Source organism: Lissotriton helveticus, chromosome 7 (genome assembly GCF_964261635.1).
Source record: "Lissotriton helveticus chromosome 7, aLisHel1.1, whole genome shotgun sequence".
NCBI classification, from domain to species: domain Eukaryota; kingdom Metazoa; phylum Chordata; class Amphibia; order Caudata; family Salamandridae; genus Lissotriton; species Lissotriton helveticus.
In genome coordinates, this window is record NC_136068.1 from 1,056,765,762 (window position 1) to 1,056,791,490 (window position 25,729).

Here is a 25,729-nt window from a genome sequence, read left to right on the forward strand (position 1 = left end):
AGGAAAAGTTACAGTCGGTTTTGTGTGAATAGCGTGCAATGTACTATCTTGGGGGGGGGGGGGGCTCTATCAATATCTTGATCCTCAGATAACCACCCAATTTTCACGAATAGTGAATATTATACTTTACTGCTGTGATTATGTCTTTCAGTGGTACTGAAGGAACCAACATAACCTGTATTTTTATCATCGTCTCATAACAGTACCCCATGGAATGTCATCATTCAAGCCTGTCTGGTGGCTCGAAAGGTGATATATCCATTGTTGTTCTTTCTCGAACAACCTAGCCTCAGATCCCTGGGCTAGCTGCTCGATGATAGTCCACCTTAAATCCTCAGGGGTATGGTTCATCTGCAAAAAATGGGATGTTAATTTTGTATTGCTTTTTCGACATCGGATGTTGCTGCGATGCTCCCCAATTCGCAATTTCACACGTCTTGTTGTTAACCCTACATATCTTAACCCGCAAGGGGAGGTAAGTAAGTAAACAACATTGCAAGAATTGCAATTGGTGTGATTCTGCGGCCGCCATTCCTTTCCTGGTTTCAAGTGTAATACCTTAGTGCTGGATGTTAGGTGACACATGCTGCATCCTCCGCAGGGGAAATTCCCAGTGATAGGTGGTAAACCCCATGCATTCAGTACTCCCTCGGTGATCGTATTCTGTTGCTTCCTGAGGCAGGTATGGACTATGGCATCCTTTAAGCTCCTTGCCCGTTTGAATGAAAACAGAGGTTTGTCCCAGTTGTGATTGGTACTCCTAAGCACTCTCCAGTGCTTATTCATGCATCGAGTTACTGCGTTCGACAAAGGATTATATGTCGTCACGCATGTAAGGGGAAACTCCGGAGAAGCCTCTTTCGGGTGATCCTCCAATAGAGCTTCCCTGTGCTGGTTGCGTGCCCGCTTACAGCTTTTTTTAAGCACATGGTTCGGGTACCCACGGCATTGTAATTTTCCAGTGAGATCCTGTGCCTGATGTTTAAAGTCCTTCAAGTCACTGCAATTGCGTCTAATCCGCAGGTACTGGCCAAAAGGCAGGTTTTCCCTAAGTGCCTGCGGATGAAAACTCGAATAATGTAATAGATTGTTCTTTGATGTTGGTTTGTAATAAGTTCTAGTTCGCAATTTATTGCCAACTCGAGAGATGGTCACGTCCAGGAATACAATTTTGTCCTCATCATATTCATAAGTGAATTTTAAATGAGGGTTCAAATTGTTGATTCATTCAAAGAACGATTTCAATGTACTTTCATCACCTTGCCAGATTATCAAAACGTCATCTATGTACCGTTGCCATAGTAACACATTTGACGAATAGGGGTTGGACTGGGGTAGTATATGTTCACATTCAAAATGATATACATATAATCCCGCCACACTTGCGCAAAAGTACTTCCCATGGACGTCCCTGTTGCTTGTAGGAAGAGCTTGCCTTCATATTCGAAGAAATTTTGTTTTAACGCCAGGGTTGCACATTCCACCACAAAAGATCTAGAGGTACTGTACTCCCATGTTGACTGTTGTAGCATATCCGGAACTACTCCAATTGTGGCATCCTGCGGTATACAGGTGTAAAGACTCTCGATGTCAAGAGTCACCAGGAAACAAGAGTCATCTGGTATTCTTACTGTTTGAAACAAGGCCAGCATTAATGGTTGAAATTCAGCAAACAGAAAGCCATTTTAGGACCACCCTGACGGGCTACAAAAAACGTTTGGACGATCTTAACAAAGTAGTGAACGAGTATAAAGAGAATTTGACTCAGTCAAAAGCACAAAAATTCAAAAAGGACTTGAAGCGTTGGTCCTTTGTGAAGGTCTATCCCTATTCCAGTCCTGATTTTACACCTCCTAATATGACTGATGATAACTCCGATACATCAGGGGATTCAAATACTAGTGGGTCATCTACTGGGAGTACCGGGAATAGAAGGAGAGGCCGGGGTAGAGGAAGAGGTTTTCATAACCAAGGGTGGCAACCTTACCAACAAGGGACTAATTATCACCCTAATACCTTCCATCAACCACAGCAGTTTCCACCAATGATGGGGTGGAATCCACCTTTTGGGCCCCCGCCACATCCACATTACTATCCTAATATGTTCCCCCAGCAACATTTTTTAGGGGTAGGCCGGGGGGGAAGAGGCAGAAGGAAGGGCGCCAACCAGGTCCATTGGGGTCAATCCGAAGCAGTGGGCGACAATACCCGCAGCAAAACATCAGACCAGAGAGCGGGCACCAGCAACCAGAGACTTTAGTGACAAATCTATCTTCTGTCACTCTTACTCCAACAGAGATAAATGTGTTGGAAACAGGGCTTGGTTTCGTGCCAACCCCCAGACTGGATTGGTTCAAGCTGCATTGCGAACTAACGGAACTTTTCTGTAAGATAAGACTGAAGATCTTCTTTGAACAACAACAAACGCAAGAGTCCTCACAAGATGCTCAAAGCGATACCTCGTTTAGATTAAAATCTAACTTTACTCCTCAACCTCATATGGTACCACCGGAAATACTAACATTTGAAAAAGCTGTTATCAACGGGGTTGAGTCACTAACAGAGCCTGCTCCCTTAAAGAATCTCACCGAAGGAGAGTTTCAAGCAATTCAGTCTTTACAAAACAACAACAAGATCGTAATCAAAAGCGCCGATAAGGGGGGAGGCGTGGTCATACAGAATGTGGAAGATTATGACAAGGAATGGCATCGCCTCCTAAATAACCAGGGCAATTACATCCCCCTACAGGAGGACCCATCGGACAGCCTGAAGATTGAAAAACTGGAACTAGTGACCACAGCTGAGTGTGAGGGTAATATTAGCAAACAAGAGGTGGATTTCCTCACTACCACGGAGGGTAAAGTTCCTTATTTCTATACCCTCCCAAAAACTCACAAGGGTATCTCACCCCTCCCGGACGCCCAATTGTATCGGGTATTGGTTCAATACTCGAACCCCTTTCCAAGTACTGCGACTTCTTTTTGAGACCGATTATTGAATGAACCAGTACTTATATAAAGGATACCAAGAGCCTATTGGCCTTGTTACAAACAGTAAGAATACCAGATGACTCTTGTTTCCTGGTGACTCTTGACATCGAGAGTCTTTACACCTGTATACCGCAGGATGCCACAATTGGAGTAGTTGTGGATATGCTACAACAGTCAACATGGGAGTACAGTACCTCTAGATCTTTTGTGGTGGAATGTGCAACCCTGGCGTTAAAACAAAATTTCTTCGAATATGAAGGCAAGCTCTTCCTACAAGCAACAGGGACGTCCTTGGGAAGCACTTTCGCGCCCAGTGTGGCGGGATTATATGTATATCATTTTGAATGTGAACATATACTACCCCAGTCCAACCCCTATTTGTCAAATGTGTTACTATGGCAACGGTACATAGATGACGTTTTGATAATCTGGCAAGGTGATGAAAGTACATTGAAATCGTTCTTTGAATGGATCAACAATTTGAACCCTCATTTAAAATTCACTTATGAATATGATGAGGACAAAATTGTATTCCTGGACGTGACCATCTCTCGAGTTGGCAATGAATTGCGAACTAGAACTTATTACAAACCAACATCAAAGAACAATCTATTACATTATTCGAGTTTTCATCCGCAGGCACTGAGGGAAAACCTGCCTTTTGGCCAGTACCTGCGGATTAGACGCAATTGCAGTGACTTGAAGGACTTTAAACATCAGGCACAGGATCTCACTGGAAAATTAAAACCCCGTGGGTTCCCAAACCATTTGCTTCAAAAAAGCTGTAAGCGGGCACGCAACCAGCACAGGGACGCTCTATTGGAGGATCACCCGAAAGAGGCTTCTCCGGAGGTTCCCCTTACATGCGTGATGACATATAATCCTTTGTCGAACGCAGTAACTCGATGCATTAATGAGCGCTGGAGAGTGCTTAAGAGTACCAATCACAACTGGGACAAACCTCTGTTTTCATTCAAACGGGCAAGGAGCTTAAAGGATGCCATTGTCCATACCCGCCCCAGGAAGCAACAGAATACGACCACCGAGGGAGTACTGAATGCATGGGGTTTACCACCTATCACTGGGCATTTCCCCTGCGGAGGATGCAGTGTGTGTCACCTAACATCCAGCACTAAGGTATTACACTTGGAACCAGGAAAGGAATGGCGGCAGCAGAATCACACCAATTGCAATTCTTGCAATGTTGTTTACTTACTTACCTGCCCTTGCGGGTTAAGATATGTAGGGTTAACAACAAGACGTGTGAAATTGCGAATTGGGGAGCATCGCAGCAACATCCGATGTTGAAAAAGCAATACAAAATTAACATCCCATTTTTTGCAGATGAACCATACCCTGGCGGATTTAAGGTGGACTATCATCGAGCAGCTAGCCCAGGGATCTGAGGCTAGGTTGTTCGAGAAAGAACAACGATGGATATATCGCCTTTCGAGCCACCAGACAGGCTTGAATGATGACATTCCATGGGGTACTGTTATGAGACGATGATAGAAATCCAGGTCATGTTGGTTCCTTCAGTACCACTGAAACACATAATTACAGCAGTAAAGTATAATATTAACTATTCATGAAAACTGGGTGGTTATCTGAAGATCAAGATATTGATAGAGCCCCCCCCCCGATAGTACATTGCACGCTATTCACACAAAACCGACTGTAACTCCTTCTTGTAAATGGCTCTGATGATATCATAGAGTCTTAGATCACCAATGAACGTTGCCCCAAATCAAATTACAATTCACATCTGCCTTGTAAATAGCCAATTTTTCAACCATTAAGAGATGTCATAGATATTGCAAGTGAAAGTTGTGAAATAATTGAGAATTATACGGAGCTCTCTCTGAATGATGACCACTTAACCAAAACCAAAATCAAAACAACTCTCCATTACTTGTGTTTTTAATGAGCTGGATCAAAGTGGTCATAGACTAAATGTTGTTACTAAGACCAGTCCCAAAATAGCTAGCTTTGTCCCGTGTGATACAACTCAGGGTGCTCAATAAAGTTTTTTGCGTTTTAAGAAAAAGGCCGTGATCCCAACTAGAGATAGTGAGGAGATCCAGTGCTTTAATTTTATTTTAGACTGTTCGTGGTAATTCTAAACCATGCTGACATGTTAACAAACAGGACGCCGTGTCCTTTCTTATTTATTAGTGGCATACTTTACAATTACCAATTCACACGATGGGCGAGCATTTCAGTATGTTCCTTTAAGAACGCATGAACATACGGGTTGAAGTACGTCAGCTACGTGAGTCACGTGATCGGACATCAGCCCTCTTTGCCTTCCGCATTGCTCCTGTAGAGTCATCATTCGGGCGGCGGAAGCGAACGAAGTAGGTTGCGGGCGGGGAGCCGTTACTTTCAAGTAAGTAGTGAGATAATGGTGCGCGTGAGACATAGTGGATACTATGGCTATTGAGAGTCCAGTCTGCTTGGTCACCGCGCTGCTAACGCCATCTCTCAAACTATTTTACAGTGAAACAGTAGCGTGAAGAAAGCCCCCACCGCTAGCCCATGACGATAGCACTATTATCCAGAGTTGTAAGTGAGCCAAGTCACTTTCCGTTTTCATTTTTCAACTTTTAAAACATATGCAGCCTCCCAATCATTCTCCGCTGGGGGAAGTTTGGATTTTTATGTTTATGTTGTTTGTCTCCACAAGTGGGTCTTTTTGCACTAAAGGGTCAGGAATTGACCACCCTGCTGACGCTCCAAAAAAGTGCTTTGGCCGCATTGGCGTTAATTGAGCATTTTGCTGGCAACACTGAGCGGGCATAATTATTGACAATAGCGATGTCAAATAAGACACATCGTGTCCACAATATGGGACATAGGGTCTAATAATTGGACTATAAATTCATTGGGTGGATGCCATACATCATACCACTTCAAGGTGAACCTAGGTGCTATAATGGAGAGTGCCTGTGATGCATGTGAATCACCTGGTGACAGAATAAGTAGTTGTAAAGCAAATAATTGTTTTGTATGTTCTTAACACTGTGATTTACCATTCCACAGGTTGTGGCCCCTGGAAATTCTAGGAGTGCCAACACGGGTATCACCGTGAGTTGTTGTTTTTAAATTTTATTATATTTTTCACACAATATATCCGCACGGACAGGACACGCCTTAGCGAGCGTGGGCCACCAGGGGGTATTCACTTTCTGGTCCTAAAGAAAGCTGCATAAAATTGAAAAGACAGCTGAAACATGTCGACCTTCACCTTTGGAGATGCAAGGGGTCAATAAAATAGTCCCTAAGGTATCCAGCACACATTTTTATTGATACTACCTGACCTGTGAATAAAATTATTTTGGGTACAGCTAGTATTTTTTAACCTCACTATTTACTACACACTGAACACACACGAAAAACCCTATTCACAACAACCAGCTCTGCTGTAAATCAGGCGTTGAAGCACACTGGAGGAACATTTGGTTCCTCCAGTGGGAACCCTATGATGAAGCATGTCACCACTAGGGTGAGTGAGGGTTCTTCTTACCAATAAGGTATATGTTTGGCCGTGTGTGTAGCACTTTCTAGGTTCCTTGACAAACGTCTCTTCACTTATGGTTTGAGTTTTTCTTGGTTGCTTGGTGTAATAATATGATAACAACACCTTAGAGTCACTCTTTAGTTGTTGTTGTATACTTATCAGGGATATAGGAGTGACCTATAATAATCCTTACTCTCTTGTTGTTGATATACAAGGTGATGAACTGCCCGATATGAAAGGCTGTAACCACCTTGGGCAGGAAAGAAGGACGAGTTCTCAGGACAACTTTTTCCGGATGGACAGAGAGGAAAGGAGGCTTAGAAGACAGAGCCTGGAGCTCACTCTCCTGGCAGAGGTGATGACAAACAGGAATGCAGTCTTAAGAGTCAGAAGAAGAAGAGGGCAATTGTGAAGTGGCTCGAAAGGAGCGCACATCAAATAGGTTAGAACAAGGTTCAAGTCCCACTGAGGCATCACGAAAGGAACAGGAGGAAACATGTGCATGATGCCTTTAAGAAATCTATTTGCAGATGATTGTTTAATCATTTCAAAGACCCCGAGTGGATTGCAGAAAGCGTTAGTCATTTTCGAAGATTTCTGCACCACCCGAGGCCTTGAAGTAAATGATTTAAAATCTAAATTCATGACTTTTAACCAGCACAAATCTTTTAGGGGCAATCTTTTTATGAATAATTTACCACTTGAACAAGTAAGGGCATTTAGGTACCTGGGTGTCAATATCCAACATCATTTGCGATGGAACCAACAGACTGAGTTGGCAACGCTTAAACATCGCCAAATGGCTGGAGCATTGAGCTCTGAGCATGCCAAATCATTAACTAAGCCAATTGCCCCTGCTCTTCGAGTTTATGACCCAAAGGTGGTTAGCTTAGCCCTCTATGGCATAGAGATTTGGGGATTTGAGAACTTAGCTAAAATGACTGTATCCGAAAATAAGTTCCTACGTAATCTTATTAATTTACCCCAGAGTACCCCATGTGTCCTGTTTTTTATGATTTAGGAATGAGGCCAATTAAATATATTGCTAACCTGTGTCCGGTATTATATTGGAGGCTCCTGTGGACAACTCCCGAACTAAGAATATTTGCCACAGGCCTTATCGATATTATTAAATGTGATTCTTTCCATAAAATTAAAGGGCTATCTGGCATTAGGGTATTCTTGGAGAACTAGGAATGCAGGAATTATGGGAGGATCCCCTTGACGCTAGATTTCCATCCAAAAGGGTCCTTAAGGGCATATACGGGGATATGGTAAAATCAAAAACTTTTAGGACTAGTGCACCACTTTCGCTTACAGGTATTCTTCTTGATTTTAAAGATCTGACCACCCTGGAAACATACTGGGATGATATAACCAGGCTACTTGACAGAAAGCTCTACTTCCAGCTTAGAATTGGAAGTTTGCCAATTAGAGCATATACATCTAGGTGGTAAAATGATGGAATGGTTACTTGCCCCTGTTGTCCAGCCCCTGTGGAATTAATTACTCACATGCTATTTGGGTGTCCAGCGTATTTCGCCCCGCGTAGGGCATGGCTGCACCCAATGTGTAAACTGTTAGGTACTAAGAGTGGCATGGCAGCAGTTAGAATTATCTGTACAAGTACCAACCCCTTTGTTTATATATCAGTGGCAAAGTATCTAGGGTGGTCCTGGACCCTTAGGAGTAAAGTGATTAGTGGTTGACTTGTCCTAATTATGGTTTTGTAATATATTGTGTATTTTAAACATCATGAATTTCTTGTATCTGCAACTTTTACTCGTTGATTTTATACTTAATAATATGTAGTTGGAAAACTTCTTATATCTCGAGATAAATTGTATGTATTTTTGCTTTTATACATCTGTCGAATAAAGCTTGCTATGAATGAATGAATGAATGAATGAAATCTATTTACAACCGGGGACTTGAAAAGAGAAGGCTGATCAGGAAGCCTCAAGAAGGCGGAAATGGCAGAGAGGTAGCCTTTGAAAGTGACCAGAGCAGAGCCCTGCAGGGCAAGAGAAAGAAGAAAGAAGAGAACCTCTGGAAGGGGGGCAGAGAGAGGATCCACAACCTTTGCTGTGCACCATGCCACAAATTTGTTCCACCTGCAGGCGTATACCGATTTTGTGGAGGGACGCCTGGCTGCCAGAATCATATCACAGACTTCAGGAGGCAAATCAAACGGCCTCAACTGTTGCCGCTCATTCTCCACACATGTAGGTGGAGACTGGACAGGTTCGGGTGGAGAACCGTCCCCTGCTGCTGCGACAGAAGGTTCTCCTGAAGAGGCAGACGAATCGGGGGATCGACTGACAGGCTGAGTATGTCGGGATACCAGTATCTTTGTGCCCAGTCCGGAGCCACAAGGATGATTTGGGCCAGGATGCGCTTGATCTTCTTCAGCACTCTGGGCAGAAGTGGTATAGGCAGAAAAGCGTACAACAGACCGCAGCTCCACTCGCGACGAAAAGTGTCTCCGAGCGAGTGCCTCTTTGGAAATTCCAACACGCAGAACTGATGACATTGCGCGTTCTCTTCAGTAGTGAATAGATCTAACCAAGGCTCTCCCCACTGCTGAAAGAGGCCTCCCACGTCCGAGTGCAGACGCCATTCATTATCCATCATGCACCGGCGGCTGAGTTTGTCAGCCCTGGCGTTCAGGGAAACTGCCAGGTGTTGAACCACTAGGGTGACGCCCTGGTGTTCCAGCCATTGCCAGAGGCGCAGAGCCTCCTGACAAAGGGTCCACGGCCCCACCTCGCCTGTTTGTTGCAGTACTACATGGCGGTGGTGTTGTCCGTGAACACCTGCACTACACTTCCCCGGACAGAGGGAAGGAATGCCTTCAGTGCAAGTCGGATCGCCCGCAGCTCCAGAAGGCTGATATGGAGCCGAGACTCCGCCGGAGACCAGAGGACTCTGATCTCCGCCTCTCCCATGTGGCCCCCCCATCCCAGGAGGGATTCATCCGTCACCACTGTGTGCTCCGGTTGGTTAAGGGAGAGGAATCTGCTACTGACCCAATCGCGATCCGTGAGCCACCACTGCAACTGTCTCGCAGTGCCCTCCGAGATCAGGACATGGTCGGACAGGTTGCCCTGATATTGCGCCCCACTAGAACTTCAGGTCCCACTGCAGAGCCCGCATCCGCCACCTGGCGTGATGCAGCAACAGGAGGCAGGAGGTCATCAGACCCAGAAGCCGTAGGGTCAACTGAACTGAAACTCGGGATCAAGGCTGAAAGATCGGAATCAGAGCCTCAATATCCTGAATCCGCTGTTCGGGAGGATAAACCCGAAACTGCGCCTAGTCCAGAACCGCTCCGATGAAGAGGAGCTTTTGGGAGGGACTCAGGTGTAACTTCTGCACTTTGATGGAGAACCCTAGCGAAAGCAGGAGGTCGGCCGTAGTCTGGAGGTGGGAGGCAACTGCTTGGGCAGAGCCCCCTTCAACAACCAGTTGTCGAGATAGGGGAAGACTGGAACCCCTGATCTGCGCAGATGAGCTGCGACCACTGCCATCACTTTCGTGAACACCCGAGGGGCACTGGTGAAGCCGAAGGGGAGCATGGTAAACTGAAAGTGCTTGTGGCCCACCGTGAACTGCAGGTAACGCCGATGGGCTGGCAGGATGGGAATGTGGAAATAAGCGTCCTGCAGGTCCAACGCTACCATCCAGTCTCCAGGGTCCAGGGCAGCCAAAACCTCACCTAACGTCAGTATCTTGAACTTCTCCTTCCGGAGGAAGCTGCTGACGCTCCTGCGGTCCAAGATAGGGCGTAGGCTCCCTCTGCCCTTCGTGGGAACCAGAAAGTAGTGAAAGTAACAACACCGTTCCAATTTTGGGCCAGGAACGCACTCAATGGCCCCCTTAGCCAAGAGGCTGTAACTTCCTCTCGTAGATGTTGCATGGTATCCTCTGACATGCGGTGGTACTGCAGTGGCATGGCTGGAGGGGGTCGCCTCAAAGGGGAGAGAGTAGCCCCTTTGGGAGATTTGCAACACCCACTTGTCTGAAGTGATGGTACGCTAGTGGAGCAGGTGATGGCCATTTCTGCCTCCCTTTGGCATGGAATGGGCCTAATATCTCGGACTAGGAAGGCTTTCAGGCAGATGCTGCGGGAGAGGATGTGGACTGACCGGCCCTCTTTCCCCCTGCCCCGCCACGGCAGAAGGCACATCCGCGTTGAGGTTGGTTCTGCAGCCTGTGGCTGGACGAACGTGCGGGGTTGCCCTTTCCGTGGCCACGAAAGGAGCGAAAAGCCAAAGTTTGCTGGCACTGGGCCGACAGGCCCAAGGACTTGGCCGTAGCCCTGGAGTCCTTAAAGCGCTCCAGCGCCCTAGCCGCTTTGTCGCCAAAGAGGTGACGGCCCTCAAAAGGCATGTCCATGAGAGTGCTTTGGACATCGCCTGAGAAGTTCGTGGATCTCAGGCAGGCGTGACGACGAACCACCACTGTCGTTGCCATTGCTCTACCCAGCGAGTCTGTGGTGTCAAGTCCACATTGGATGGAATACCGTGCTGCATCCCGCTCCTCAGCAAGAGCTTGGGCGAGCCGTGCCCTGGCCTCCTCCAGACACTGGGGCAGCACGTCCGTCACCGAATCCCACAGAGAGTGGGTGTAATGGTTCAAAAGGCATGCAGTATTAATGCTTTGCAACCCTAGACTAAGGGAGGAAAACAGTTTCTTGCCAAACTGTTCCAGCCTTTTGGATTCCCGGTCCGGTGGTGAGGTCGGGAAGCGGGCTGGGACGTGGAGGCCTGGATAACCAGACTCTCATGGGTGGGGTGGGTGGACAGAAAGCAGGGGTCGCCCGGAGCAGGCCATGTTCCGATCCACATGTGGTGGGCTTCGACCAAGTGCCCATCAGAACGTCAGTGAGGGCTTTATTGAACTGCAGCAGGGGCTCCGAAGAGGTTAATGGCGGTTAAAGCACCTCGGTGAGGAGGTTAGTCCTCACGGCCGCTGCAGTGGGCTCAAGGCCCAAGGCCTTGGCCGCCTTGCGCAGCATCACAGCATAAGTAGCTCCCTCCTCCGTAGCCACGGAAGGAGGAGAGAGAAAGCTAGTGTCAAGTGAAGTGTCAAGACCACTGGCCTCCCCTAGCTCATCTGCCCCGTCCTGACTTAACTGGCACTGCTGTGCCAGAGGGTCCTCAGACCCCTCCCAGGCTTCCACTTCATCCGTGTTCTGGTAAACAGGCAGAAATGACGGAGCCGGGGCAAAGGTGAACGGTTCACCAGTCTGACGCCGGGCCGGGGCTGAAACCGGGGCCGGCGTCGCCCAAGGACGGCGCCGGAGGTGGCTCAGTGGGAGTCGGCCCTGGTGGAGTAGGCATTGAGCCCAGGGACTGGAGGGTGTGGGGCTGGATGTAACTGCGCGGGCTACACCGAAGCCGCGCGGGCGGCGCCAATTGAACCCTCAGCCGAGCCGCGCGACTAGCGAGGGGAGGTCGAAGAATGATAGTGTTTCTTCGACTTCTTCTTCCCATGCCTCGACTTACCGGAGTGCGAGGACTTCGATCCCGATGAACAGTGATGACTCCGGCTCCGCGACTGGTCCCTCGACCTCCTCCTCGACCGGGACCTCGAGCGGTGCGGAGCCGACTGCCTAATCCCAAGCATCTTACGAGAATGCTCCCGCCTAGCCTTCGACGTCAAGGCCCGGCAGTTCGGGCACAACCTGTCGTCATGGTCAGCCCCTAAACAGTAGAGACACCGGCGGTGGTGGTTGGTAACCGACATCAGTGGTGACAGGCGTCACACGGCTTGAAACCGGGCATCCCTACTGGCACCAGGAATCGATGTCGACTCAAAAAAGATAGACCCAAAAAGTTAGTCAAAAAATGACTAAGGGTACGCTCTTCCCGGATCTGTGCTAGCTGGCGCAGAAAAAAGAAGAACTGACATCAGCGCGCGAGGGCGGGATCTAAGTACTCCGACGACGTCATCCCAGCAATCACAATGCCGAAAACGGACGCGGTGCCGCAGACAACGCCTACCGACGCGCAGGGGTACTGCTGATGAAACCTTCGGGATCCAGTCTGACGCCTGGAGGTTAGATCCAGTCTGAAGCCTGGGGGTTATTCTAAGGTAAGGAATCTAACTAACGTGTTTCTTTCAGATTACCACTATCTTAGTGACAAGACAAAGGAGCCTCTGTATTGCTTCTTACATAATCCGCCAAAGCAGTACCAACAAGTACGATTAGGAAGTGCCAAGCACCTGCCTAGAATAACAATCAAATAATGTTTGTAAACTTAACTTATCTGCATGTGAGCAGAATGCTTGCTATTTGGGAAAAAAATATTAGCACACAAGTATTGATAATATTAATAATTAGCTACTCACCGCGCCCCGCGACCTCAACCCCTAGCAGGTCCAGCAGGTCCTGCTCTCTTTCCAGGATGTTGGACCACCGGTTTTTCAGCTGATTATGGGTGTGCTGGAACCCAGAGTGAGGTTCCGTGACGATTTTACTCGTGTTTGTAAACATTGTCGTAAATACATAATTTCGGTATCAGTGAACCGCAAATGATCCATTTAGTATATCCTGGTGTTTTCGCTATGCTACGAGCAAGAGCACTCCAGTTACAAACACATTTCTGTTCTACCCGTGGCATCCATCTTAGAACACGGGAGCCATTTTGTATTCCTTGCCCTCACATAGTCAATGGACACGCAATGACCTCTTTTCATTTAAGGACACGTAGGCTTTAGCCGGCGATTCACCTAGCGAGTGACACGTGCACCTTAGGCCAGCAACGCTGTAGCAGCATGACTCGGCAAGAACTGCCTCCCCAGCCTGAGGCCAGTCCTGCTATACTGGTTCTTGTGTTCGTTGGCCTGATCATGATTAGGCGGCCGAAGCTGGTAACCGTGCCCATTTACGACCCACAAACATCTCTTATCCTGTCTTTCTATCTTCCACACCTGGCTCTGCTCCTTTCCTTCTGGGCCTTTATTAGGGGGAGGTAACGAAATTTACGATGAGGCGGTCCGGGTCTTGAATGAAGAATTGACATGGGATTATGATGGACTAGTGGGAACCCCTCATTCGTAATGTTTTGACATCAGATACTGTTGACGATTCCTGTGCAAACGCCAAATATTTATTGTTTAAGACACGAATGTTTAGAACCGTGGTAACATGTAAAGAATTTGCCCCGAGCAGAATATTTGGTATATAAGGAACAACCCTCTTTGTACGAATTGAACAGGCTCCTAGACACTGCCCGTGTGCAGTTTCTGTGACTTCTGTGTCCCTGCAGTAATAAACCTTTGGTCTTTGACGCCACCATCGAGAAGCCCGTGTTTCTGTTTGTTTGTGCACCGAGACAGGTTGAACTCCGGGGTCTTCGGGTGTTGTCCCTGACACCTCTGGACGGAACCAAAAAGTCCAGAACTCCAATTGGTGCCCAACGTGGGGCGACGTCATTCGGTACCGGTCCAAAAGCCTGAAGAGTTCGAGGAGCTTCGTGTGAAGATTTCAGAGGGAGGCGCCCCACTTCATCGATCCCGGCATATCGCAAAAGTGGCCCCGACGTTCTCTTCCGCGAGGGTTCCCGTTCAGACGGCTGCAGTGGTCCGTTGCCTTGACCGTCGCCCTGTCTTGGACCCGAGGTGCAGTCCTTAGTACGGCGAGACGTGACGGGTTTCTCCTTGGTGACGTCTTCAGTACCTCAGTTAAGTATTTTGTGAGGGTTGCTCCTGTTTGAATAATCCTTTTAGTTCTCAGTTCAGTTCAGTTCTGTAAGATTATCACTGGTTATTCTGGTTACGATAATAATTCTGTTCAGTTCAGGTATCGATACATTTGTCAGTTCTGGTAGGCCTAAGTTCTTGGTTCGAGTGCGCATCTTTTCTGTTTGTGTCTTGTTTGTTTTGTGTTCCGGATTATAAAATGGTAAGTCGGAAAAATTGTATGTTGTCTTGTTTTAGTTGCAACAGTGATTCCCAGTTGAAGGACTCGTGTTTGGTTCCTCCGATTGGAACTCCCCTTTATGATCTATATTGCAAATTTGGTGTGGGCCCTATCTCTTATAACGAGGTATGGATCCGCTTCACAGAGAAAGATGGTGTCCTTAGTTGGCCACTACATGGTAGTTTTGAACCTGAAGTTCTCGATAATCTAGAAAGAAGGTTGTTTAAGAAGAAAGCCCGACCGGCAATGTTTGATTCTTTCCGTTATTGGCGAAAAGAATCTAAACAGAGAGAAATTAAAAAGTTGAAGAAAGAACAGAAAGAGCAAGAGTTGACTTTAGAACAGTCTGCTAGGCAGCTGCAACTCAACGAGTCTGAGAAAGCGATGGAGGTGGCCGATAGAGAGCGTAATTTAGCGATAGACAAGTGCTATCCTGCTTTACCATCGAGTACGGCTAAGATAGTAGAGGACCCTGAAAAGGATCCCCTGTTGTCTTACTTGTTACGATCACCCCCACCGTATGCACAGGGTGCTACGGCTCCACCTATACCGAATGTTCAATTACCGGTTGCTGGACAACCTGGTGTCCCTGTTCCCGCTCCCCTGAATCAAGTTCCTGTACCTCCTGTGGTCAATATTAATGTTCCTTCGACAACCCCTCTTCTAGGGTTGCCGGCTTCTTTACCTATGCCTGTGTCGCTCACACCTGCTACTTCACAAGCTATTTTTCCTGCTACTCCTACTGTTCCTAATCTATCTGTTCCAACTGCTACTCTATTTACTGCTTCTGCTAATATTATGACTCCGCTTTCTGTTCGTCGGAGAATCACTGATTCTGTCTCCAATATTCTATCTCCCTTCTATAAAACTCTGATTAAGACTCCTACCTCTGACTCTGTACAGAGGCGTAGTCAGCTTCCCAGTACTGAAGAGCGAGGAATATTAGATTCCACTGCTCTTAGATGGGTTTCAAAAGTTGGAAGATATAATGTACAAGATGTATTAGATACATTTATGCAATGGAATGAACCGACACAACGATATGTGTTCGATGAAATGTGTTTCCTTCTACGTGAGGAATTGGAAGAGGATGACCCTGAATCAAATCTAGAAGAATTAATTAATGTTCAGAAAGAGTTTGCTGCAGGTATGATAGTTGGACAAAATATAAAAGAAGCGATGGAACTGGTTCTAAGTTATAGGACCGACTCATCCCTTCGTTCACCGAGAGAGTTAGAGAAACGCAGTACGAAACAAAATCGTCAATACCCAATGAGAGAGGTTCCACCAATTTGGCGTGAAGCTGTGCAAGCTAATGTAAACCTTGGTATTGCAGCCGCTCCGGCCCAATTCCAGAGAGTATGGATACATATTCCATGGAAGCGAGCTGAAGTATTAGCAGTGAAACAGGCCTTGCCAGATCCGCGTAAAAATCCTGCAGGGTACTACAAAGAGTTGGCTCAAACGGTTGACGCTTGTGTATTGAATCTTGCTGACATAGATCTGCTATTTGGTAATGTAGTACCGCAACCAATTTGGGCTAAAATTCGTAAAGAGAATCATCCAGTTGCCCTAGGTGGTGACTGGGCAGCTATAATTGCAGCGGATGGTCAACAAATAGGTGGTTCCAAACCAGAACCCCTAATTGCTAATTTGCCTGGTAGAATAATCGATTTAATGAAAACCTTGATGCCAGCATTGCGCGTTAACTGGGACAAATTGTCCGCGTGCAAACAGAAGAAAGACGAAAGCGTCTCAGACTTTTTCACAAGATTCGAGGAGACTTTCGTGGATCATAGTGGTCAGGATATGAGCACAGAAGGAGGCCAGAGATTATTTGTTGATAAATTTGTGCACAATCTGTTGCCAGAACTTAGTGGTAAATTAAAGAATTCTGAAAGTGCGTGGGCTGTCTCTACGACTGCGCAAATACTTGTGACTGCCCAGTACTATGAAAATAGGGATAAAGAAGAGAAGGAAAAATCAGATAAAAAGACGAAAGATTTAAAAACTAAAGTACTTTTACAGCAAGCTTATCCGCCTCGCACGAATCAGACTAATATGCAGCAAGGGTCATATCAAAGAACGGAATATAATTTTCAAAGACCACAATACCAATGGAATCAATGTGCTTATTGCAAAGTGGAAGGTCATTACAAAAATGAGTGTCCAGTTCGGGCACAAAATAATGCTGCGGCAGCTCAGAGAGGTCGTGGTAGTTCTATGCAAAACTCTAGAGGTCGAGGACGAGGTGCTATGCCTCCGCAGACGAGTGATCGCCCTTCTAATTATTTCGACCAGCGAAATGGACGATCTGCCCAACAGAATAGGTCTCCACAATATCATGTTGAAGACTATTATGAAGCTAGTGAGGAAGGTCAGCAAAGTGAGTACTAGGACAGCCATGGACAAAGAGAGGGAGTAGTATCAGTTCCAGTAGATCAAAGTGGGCCTTATGTCGCAGTAGCAACATCAGGTATAGTCGAACCGTTTCTGTTGGATACTGGTGCAGCAAAAAGTTCTATCATACATGCGAAACTCCCTGGCGCACCTTTGTCTGGCTCAACAAACGTTTCAGTAGGTTTTTCGGGCGCCCCTGTTCATAACCCTGTTTCTGGTCCTTTGTCTATTTCAGTTGGACCCTGTCAATTGAAAGCACCCCTGATTTTGACGACAGGTTGTAATGAAAATCTGCTTGGTTTAGACTTGTTAAAACGCCTGTACGCGACATTGTACTGTTCTCCAGAAGGAGTACAGCTTACGTTGGGTAAAAGAATAATCTCTCCGATGTACTTGTCGATGGATGCGCTCCCACCAGAGCTGCGTTCACTCCCTGATACTCTTTGGGCGACTGGTCCTAATGATGTAGGTCTATTGGAAATTCCACCCTATGTAGTAACTTTGAAAGCAAATGTCAAACTTCCACGAATTCCACAATACAGAATCTCTAGTGAAGGTGAGCGTGCGCTCCTACTGATAGTGCATGATCTGATTGAGAAAGACGTTATAGAAGAAACTAGAGGTAATGTCTGTAATAGTCCTGTACTGCCTATTTTGAAACGAACTGACCCTACAAAACCTCCAGTATATAGGTTTGTAATTGATCTCAGAGAGGTTAATAAAATTGTGATCCCACAGTTTTCTGTGGTTCCAGACATTACTGCATTGTTAACGTTGATTCCTGCTACAGCAGCATGGTTTTCGGTTGTCGACTTGAAAGATGCCTTTTTCAGCATTCCGATAGCCGAAGAAAGCAGAGATATCTTCGGTTTCTCTCTAGGAGGACGAAGCTTCAGGTTTAAACGCGCTCCACAAGGCTATTGTGAAAGCCCATCCATTTACAGTCAAGCATTAAAAAGCCAGTTAGATTCCTTCGTACTTCCTCTTGGTTCTGCTTTAATACAATATGTCGATGATCTTCTAGTGGCTGCTGATGACAAGGAAACTTGCAAAACAGCTACGATTTCTTTATTGCATCACTTGTCAGATTTGAATCACAAGGTGTCACCTTCAAAAATGCAATACTGCTGCCAAGAAGTGACCTACCTAGGTCATCTCTTGTCAAAGGAGGGAAGGAAGTTGACCCCAGAGAGAATAAAAGCAATTACACAGATGAATGTTCCTAGCACGCAGAGAGAAGTACGTGCCTTTTTAGGTATTACCTCATATTGTAGGCAATGGATCCCAAATTTTTCTCTTTTAGCAAAACCATTGGTAGCCTTGACTGGGAAAGGTGTTCCGAGTCCGGTACCATGGTCTGCAGAATGTCAGCAGAGTTTTTCTGAATTACGAAATGCACTGTGTTCAGCACCTGTATTGGGTACACCCGACTACAGTAAGCCATTCACGCTCTATGTCCACGAGAGAGAAGGTTGTGCATTGAGTGTTTTGACGCAGAAATTTGGTGATAAACAACGCCCTTGTGCGTATTTTTCATCAACATTAGATCCAGTAGCTAGAGCGTTGCCTAGTTGCTTGAGAGCTACAGCCGCAGCTGCAGCTTCCATTCGACAATCTGCTGGTTTAGTAATGAACAATATGCTAGTGGTTATGGTTCCTCATGCGGTGGATACACTCATGAACCGAACCAAGACGCAACACCTTACCAGTGCTAGATTATCAGGTTATGAACTGACACTGTTAGCTAGTCATATTCAGATCAAAAGATGCAATGTATTGAATCCAGCAACATTGTTGCCGACTAGCCAAGAGTCGAGTGATTCCGAACCACACGACTGTTGTTTCAAAACTGAAGAAGAAACCAAAGGACGTATTGATCTAAAAAACACTCCGTTATCAGATCCAGATGGCACGCTGTATGTTGATGGGTCTTGCTTCAAATTGGAGAATGGTGATGTGACTGCTGCTTATGCAGTAACGACTTTGAGTACGATTGTGGAGACTGCGAGAGTGAGTCAGAATTCTGCCCAGGCTGCAGAATTGATCGCGCTAACAAGAGCGTGCGTTTTAGCTAAGGGAAAGAGAGTGAATGTGTTCACAGATAGTCAGTACACGTTCGGCGTGGCCCATAGTTTTGGCCGTTTGTGGAAAGAGAGAGGTTTCATTACGTCCCATGGGACTAAGATTCAACATGGTCAGCTAGTTAATGACTTGTTGGAATCTCTAACCTTGCCGACTGAAGTTGCGATTGTGAAATGCAGTGCTCATAAAGCAATCACAGATGATGTTGGTCGTGGGAATGCTTTTGCCGATGAGACTGCAAAACAGACAGCTAGAAATATGATGAGTAGAATGTATGTTGCAACGTCTGCAAGATGGATTTCTGAGTCTGGAATGTGTGAAGACACAGTGGAAAGCGTGAAGGAAATTCAGAAAGAGGCGACTGAGGAGGAAAAACTTGCATGGAGAGAGAGCACGGGTAAATTGGACTCGAGTGGGTGTTGGATTGACTTGTCGGAACAACAGTGTTGGATGTTGCCTGATGCGTATGTGCTTGCAGTAGTGACGATGGCACATGGAACAGCGCACATCAGTTCAAAAGGGATTTGTAAGATGTTGGCTCCGGTCTGGAAGAATGATGGGATTAGTAAGTGTGCAGAGAGAGTGGTGAGAAATTGTATGGTATGCTTGATGCATAATCCTGGCAAGGGAATCCCCACACCTGCAGGTCATTTCGCTCCTCCTTCCTGCCCCTTTGAAGTGATCCAGCTAGACTTCATTCACATGGATCGTTGTAATAACCTGAAATACGTCCTAGTGGTAGTTTGTGCTTTCTCCAGATGGATCGAAGCATACCCGCTAAAGGACAATACTGCCTTATCCACTGCCAAAATTCTTCTTAAAGAATACTTCCCCAGATACGGAATGCCACGGATTGTATGGTCAGATAACGGAAGTGAGTTCGTAGGGAAAGTTATGCAGAGTGTGTGTGCCGGCCTAGGGATTAGACAGAAGTTTCATAGTGCGAATCATCCCCAGTCCGCGGGTTTAGTCGAGGGTTACAATGGCACCCTTAAACTGAAACTTGCTAAGATACAAGCATCCACGGGTTTGTCCTGGCCAGACGCATTGCCGTTGGCTTTGCTATCAACAAGAGCAACCGTACATTCTAGAGTAGGGCTTAGTCCTTATGAAATAGTTTTTGGTCGTCCTGCAAATGTTTGGGGGGTACCTAGACCAAAAGAATTCAAGCAGCTGGAATACCCAATGTTAATTGATTACCTTTTCGACTTGACTGCTAAATTGAGTCTTATTCACCAACAGGTTTTCGATGCATTGCCAAAGCCACCGGAGAGTCCAGGCCATCAGCTGAAACCGGGTGATCAGGTGGTCATCAAAAATTTTGCAAGAACGAAAAATCTTCAGCCCAGATTCATTGGCCCTTTCCAAGTCCTACTAGCAACGAGAACTGCTATTCGTGTGGCCGGAAGGAAAAACTGGATCCATACGACACATGTCAAACGTGTGCCTCTGCCACTTCCTTACGACAACTGGGTAAAGAAAGGAATCGGTGCCTCTGAAACGGAACAAGTCCCCAGGTTCATACCTTTCAGCGATGCAGAACTGATCACGGATTCACCAAATTCTGACTCTCCTCCTGAAACTGCTCTTTTGAACGCTGAACATTTGCCATCTGCGAACGTGAACATTGCAACGTCAGTTGAAAATACATTGTTTCCAGATCAGACAGCTCCTGCAAAACTGAGATACAACTTGCGACCTCGCAATATGGACAAATAAAGCAGGAAACTGCCTATTTTCAGATTAGAATTTTCTATACATTGCCTCCAGCCAGGAAGTTTGCTAAATACTTTGTATTGTTTCTTTTTGTTTTAAAATTGCCTTGCCGTCTGGGTAGCCGTAGGGTCGTGGCTGTGTGCCTAGTTGAATCTGCGGGGGTCAGACACAAGGTCGATCTTTCTGTTAGTTCTGGGAACTCCCAGGGCTGATAGAGGCATTTTCATCTACGTACACATCATCAGTGGTCGCGAACGGTCGTAGAAGATGGAGCTTCCTGAGCTGCAACGAGAAAATGTAATTTATGTTCGTAGAAATAGACTGTACAGAATACTTCACAGCAAATGCTTTCTAATGCAATGTGCAGTTACATTTTTAATTGTTTTGATAACGTTGGTGGGTGGAATCGTCTTTGGTGTACATTTGATTTTTATGCCAGTAACTACAGTACCTCCCCTTGATCCTACTACTTCTACGGTTTCTTCTATGCATTCTTTTCACTCATTTCCTGAACACGAACAAGCTCGACGCTCAGAATTTATTAACAATACATTTGTACAGCTCTTGCATCAACACCAACTGGTAGTTAATACTACAGACTGCTGGGTGTGTGGCTTGATACCTCACACTATGGATAAAGGCATTCCCTATCTAGTCTTGCCTTTTAGCTACAATGGATCATTTCAGGCCTTTCAGACCATTTTTTCATATGCCCTTGAGACCTATCCTCCGCGTCCACCACGGTCCACTAAATACAACTCAGCCAACAAAGCTTTAGTCCAGGGAATTATTGACATGATTAAAGACGTCAATAATACTCCATCTTACCCTAGAGACGAATTACGGGTGTATTTGAGTTGGAACTCTACAGAGTATCGCCTTAGTTTGGGAGAAAGCAAGCGTAAAAGCTCCACTTCAGTTTGGGTCGTGCCTCACCGAGGTCAGGTCTGTTTGCAAGGAAATGGGAGAAATCTGAGAGCTCAACTAGGGAGGAGTGAGTGCGTTGAGACTTACGTATTTCCGTCTAACTCCTCCCCTGCCTTCCTGACTGCTAGGGGTACCTACTTCATCTGTCAGGACAGAGCATATACATGGCTGCCTGCTGACTTTTCAGGTTCATGTTATATTGCTCGATTGTTACCCCCGACATACACTGCTTCTTCAGATTATCACAAGACCAGAGTAGCAAGAGGTGTCTTCAGCAAGGAAGATACCGCTGGTCAAGAAGCTGGAGACTTTTTCAAAGGTTTCCTTCCGTTTTGGGGGCCTATGGCCAATAGTAGAAATCTACGTCAACTAACACGGGTAGTTGAATCTACTATTACAGAAACTGCTGGTGCCCTTAGTAACTTAACAGCTGAGCTTCAGGCGGATCGTCTCATGACGTTGCAGAACCGTATGGTTCTAGACGTAATACTTGCAGATCGAGGTGGGGTATGCAGAATGATCCAATCGAGCTGCTGTGTCTTTATTCCAAATAATGCTCCAACAGTCTATGAAGCAATCTCTAAGCTACACAAGATTTCCGACTCTATACACGTAGATAAGGGAAACTGGTCCTTCATGGAGTGGTTTTGGACTCTGGTATCAGCGTGGGGATGGAAGGTTCTGATGGTCATTGGTGTCATCCTAGTATTTCTGTTCTCGTGCTGTCTTATTATCCAATGTGGTCCCGCTCTGTGTAGTCTCTGTGCTGCAACCTGTTTCAGAAAACCACCTGCATTAGGAGAAAAGGCACGAGACAGGATGATGATACAACAACATGTCACTGACCTAATGAGCATAGAATTAGACTCTGACTCTGACATAGACTGAGTAATTGCCTATGTAAGGGCAAAAGGAGGGTCTGAGGTTCCGTGACGATTTTACTCGTGTTTGTAAACATTGTCGTAAATACATAATTTCGGTATCAGTGAACCGCAAATGATCCATTTAGTATATCCTGATGTTTTCGCTATGCTACGAGCAAGAGCACTCCAGTTACAAACACATTTCTGTTCTACCCGTGGCATCCATCTTAGAACACGGGAGCCATTTTGTATTCCTTGCCCTCACATAGTCAATGGACACGCAATGACCTCTTTTCATTTAAGGACACGTAGGCTTTAGCCGGCGATTCACCTAGCGAGTGACACGTGCACCTTAGGCCAGCAACGCTGTAGCAGCATGACTCGGCAAGAACTGCCTCCCCAGCCTGAGGCCAGTCCTGCTATACTGGTTCTTGTGTTCGTTGGCCTGATCATGATTAGGCGGCCGAAGCTGGTAACCGTGCCCATTTACGACCCACAAACATCTCTTATCCTGTCTTTCTATCTTCCACACCTGGCTCTGCTCCTTTCCTTCTGGGCCTTTATTAGGGGGAGGTAACGAAATTTACGATGAGGCGGTCCGGGTCTTGAATGAAGAATTGACATGGGATTATGATGGACTAGTGGGAACCCCTCATTCGTAATGTTTTGACATCAGATACTGTTGACGATTCCTGTGCAAACGCCAAATATTTATTGTTTAAGACACGAATGTTTAGAACCGTGGTAACATGTAAAGAATTTGCCCCGAGCAGAATATTTGGTATATAAGGAACAACCCTCTTTGTACGAATTGAACAGGCTCCTAGACACTGCCCGTGTGCAGTTTCTGTGACTTCTGTGTCCCTGCAGTAATAAACCTTTGGTCTTTGACGCCACCATCGAGAAGCCCGTGTTTCTGTTTGTTTGTGCACCGAGACAGGTTGAACTCCGGGGTCTTCGGGTGTTGTCCCTGACACCTCTGGACGGAACCAAAAAGTCCAGAACTCCAAGAGCAGCAATACACTGCCCAACGCCCCCTCAACCAGTACTGGTGGCACTCGAGGAGTCCGTACCCGTACCCAGGCCTGCCTCCTGCTGCCAGGTTGGAGGGGATGTAGATGTAAAAAACATTGCCGTAACCTCCAACTCAGAAAACAAGGAACCGGCGCCGCCTTCCGCAAGGTGTCTGCTTGCGGGGCTTTTTGGGGCACCCTCATCTGCCATGGTACATGGGGCGGATGCAGAAAATGCAGAAACAGGGATAAGAAGGAAGAAAGGTAAAAATTAGGAAACAAGTAAAATGAAAAAAGAAAGTACAAAACACAATAAAAATGAAATAAACAATAGTACACTCTCTTAAAGACAAAGGGTAAGATAATAAATATAAAAGATGGGATTTTTCTTTTTTTAGAAGACAAGATTTACAGAGCTTGAGGAAGGATGACAATTCTGGCCCCAGCACCATAAACAGAGTGAGAAACAAGAAGGCTGCACCTATCCGCACCGCTTGGTGCAGTTTTTGCGATATTTCCGCCTGAAAATGCACTTCGCATTGACATACAGTGGAAACATTACATAAACAGGTGGGACAAGGAACACCGCATGCTCGCAGAACTCCACGTAGCACGGTGGAATTGTTTTGCTGCTTCATAAAGTTCCTCATTGAGCGGCTAGGCAAACTCAATCTGGGCCTAATGTATTCTCAATTTTTTGATTATGTTCCGTTCTTCCATGGTAGCAAGGTCTGGAACTGTTAAACAGAATATGCAATTTTTTTTTACTAAGGTTGGTTTATAATGTATTAGGAAAATATGAGAAACTTTTCCTTATTCCAATTAAATCATATACTAGTTTTTGATCTGTGTTATTTGTTACCTTGAAAAAAAAGTGAAACCCATTACCTACTTGGAATTTATTTATGTATAACCCCTTAAACGCTCATGATGAGCTCAGCTCATCATGAGGCACAGTGGAGCTGTGCACATGACAAGCTGAGCTTGTCATAACAGCCGTAGAACCTGTACGGGGCGTTCCATTGAGTGAGTAGAGTCATGACGAGCTCAGCTCGTAATGAGCACAGCTCCACTGTGCAGCATGACGAGCTCAGCTCGTCACGAGCACCGCGGCACAGCACTCGGCACCCCTCCCCCCGCACCGCGGGTGAATTAGCCCAGCATGGAAGGGGATAAACAATATTTTCAAATTTAACTTTATAAAATATATGATGGATGTGAAAAAAGTTAACAAATTGAGGAAAGAAATACAACACCCGTCTTTGGCTTTGTTAATTTTGAATTTATTCAACAAAACCCCACAGTATAAAACAAGATGAAAAGAAAAAGAGCAAACAAAAAAATGTAATAATTAATCATGGTGAATGAAAACATTGTTGAAGAGCCAACTCTTTTTAAATCCAATGTACAAAATACAACTGGCATCAGAAAGGTAAATGTGTCCAGAAAATAGTCCACAGAGTGAATGCTAGTCACACATTGGAGAAAATTAGCTTCTGCCTCTCTTGCTGGTGGTGGTGAAGGTCTTGTCATCCTCTCCTGCTAGTATGGATAAACATCCCATCCTGAGTGTGACTGGTGCATCCACATTTGAAGGGAGTTAGGTGGATGCAGGTGTTTCCTTTTGTGGCAGGGTCTCCCTTTCTGTGGCTAGGGTAGATGTGGTAGGCCCAGATGTTGTTGGACCACAGAAAAGGGAAGGTGTTTCTGGAAAAACCCTGTACAAATGGGTAAAACAATCCTGCAGCACCCCAAACAGGGAGCCCAAATTGAAGTTAAGGTTTTCCATCTGAACATTGTACTCCCTCTGCAACTGATTCTTCTAGTCGGAAGTCTGTAAGGGCCTGGCCCATCACGTCTTGGGATTGATTGAGGAATCCCAAGACTTGGGCTATGGTGGCCTGGGTGACAATGAACCCAGTGGCCTTATTTTGCTGGCCCACAGCTTTCCTCCCACAACCTCTAACCCCATTACCCTGTGCCCGTGACCCAGTGTGTACCATCCCACTGGGTCCTAACTGCTCTGGGGGAGGTGGAGGTGGATCAACAGCATCCAGGGCTGGGGATCATAAGATTGGGGTGTTGTTGGTTTGGACACAGGAAGTGGAGGTATCCATAGGCTTAGGTGTGGTAACAGCTGGGTTGAGAGGTGTAGGTTTGGGCAGAACGAGACTCACTGGAGTGGTCTGCTCAGGCAGACCAGATGGACCAGGCTGCTCGTCATCATTGGGATTTGCAGGAATGGAGTTTGCACTGGAGGCGTGTTCCTGGTCTGGAGTGGAGGTATC

At 46.2% G+C, this 25,729-nt stretch overlaps 1 protein-coding gene across 4 annotated transcripts in view; it reads right to left on the reverse strand.

The window, feature by feature from the left end:
- Positions 1-25,729, reverse strand: part of DNAH17 (dynein axonemal heavy chain 17) — a 12,633,448-nt gene that overhangs the window by 8,511,777 nt on the left and 4,095,942 nt on the right. The window lies entirely within an intron of this gene.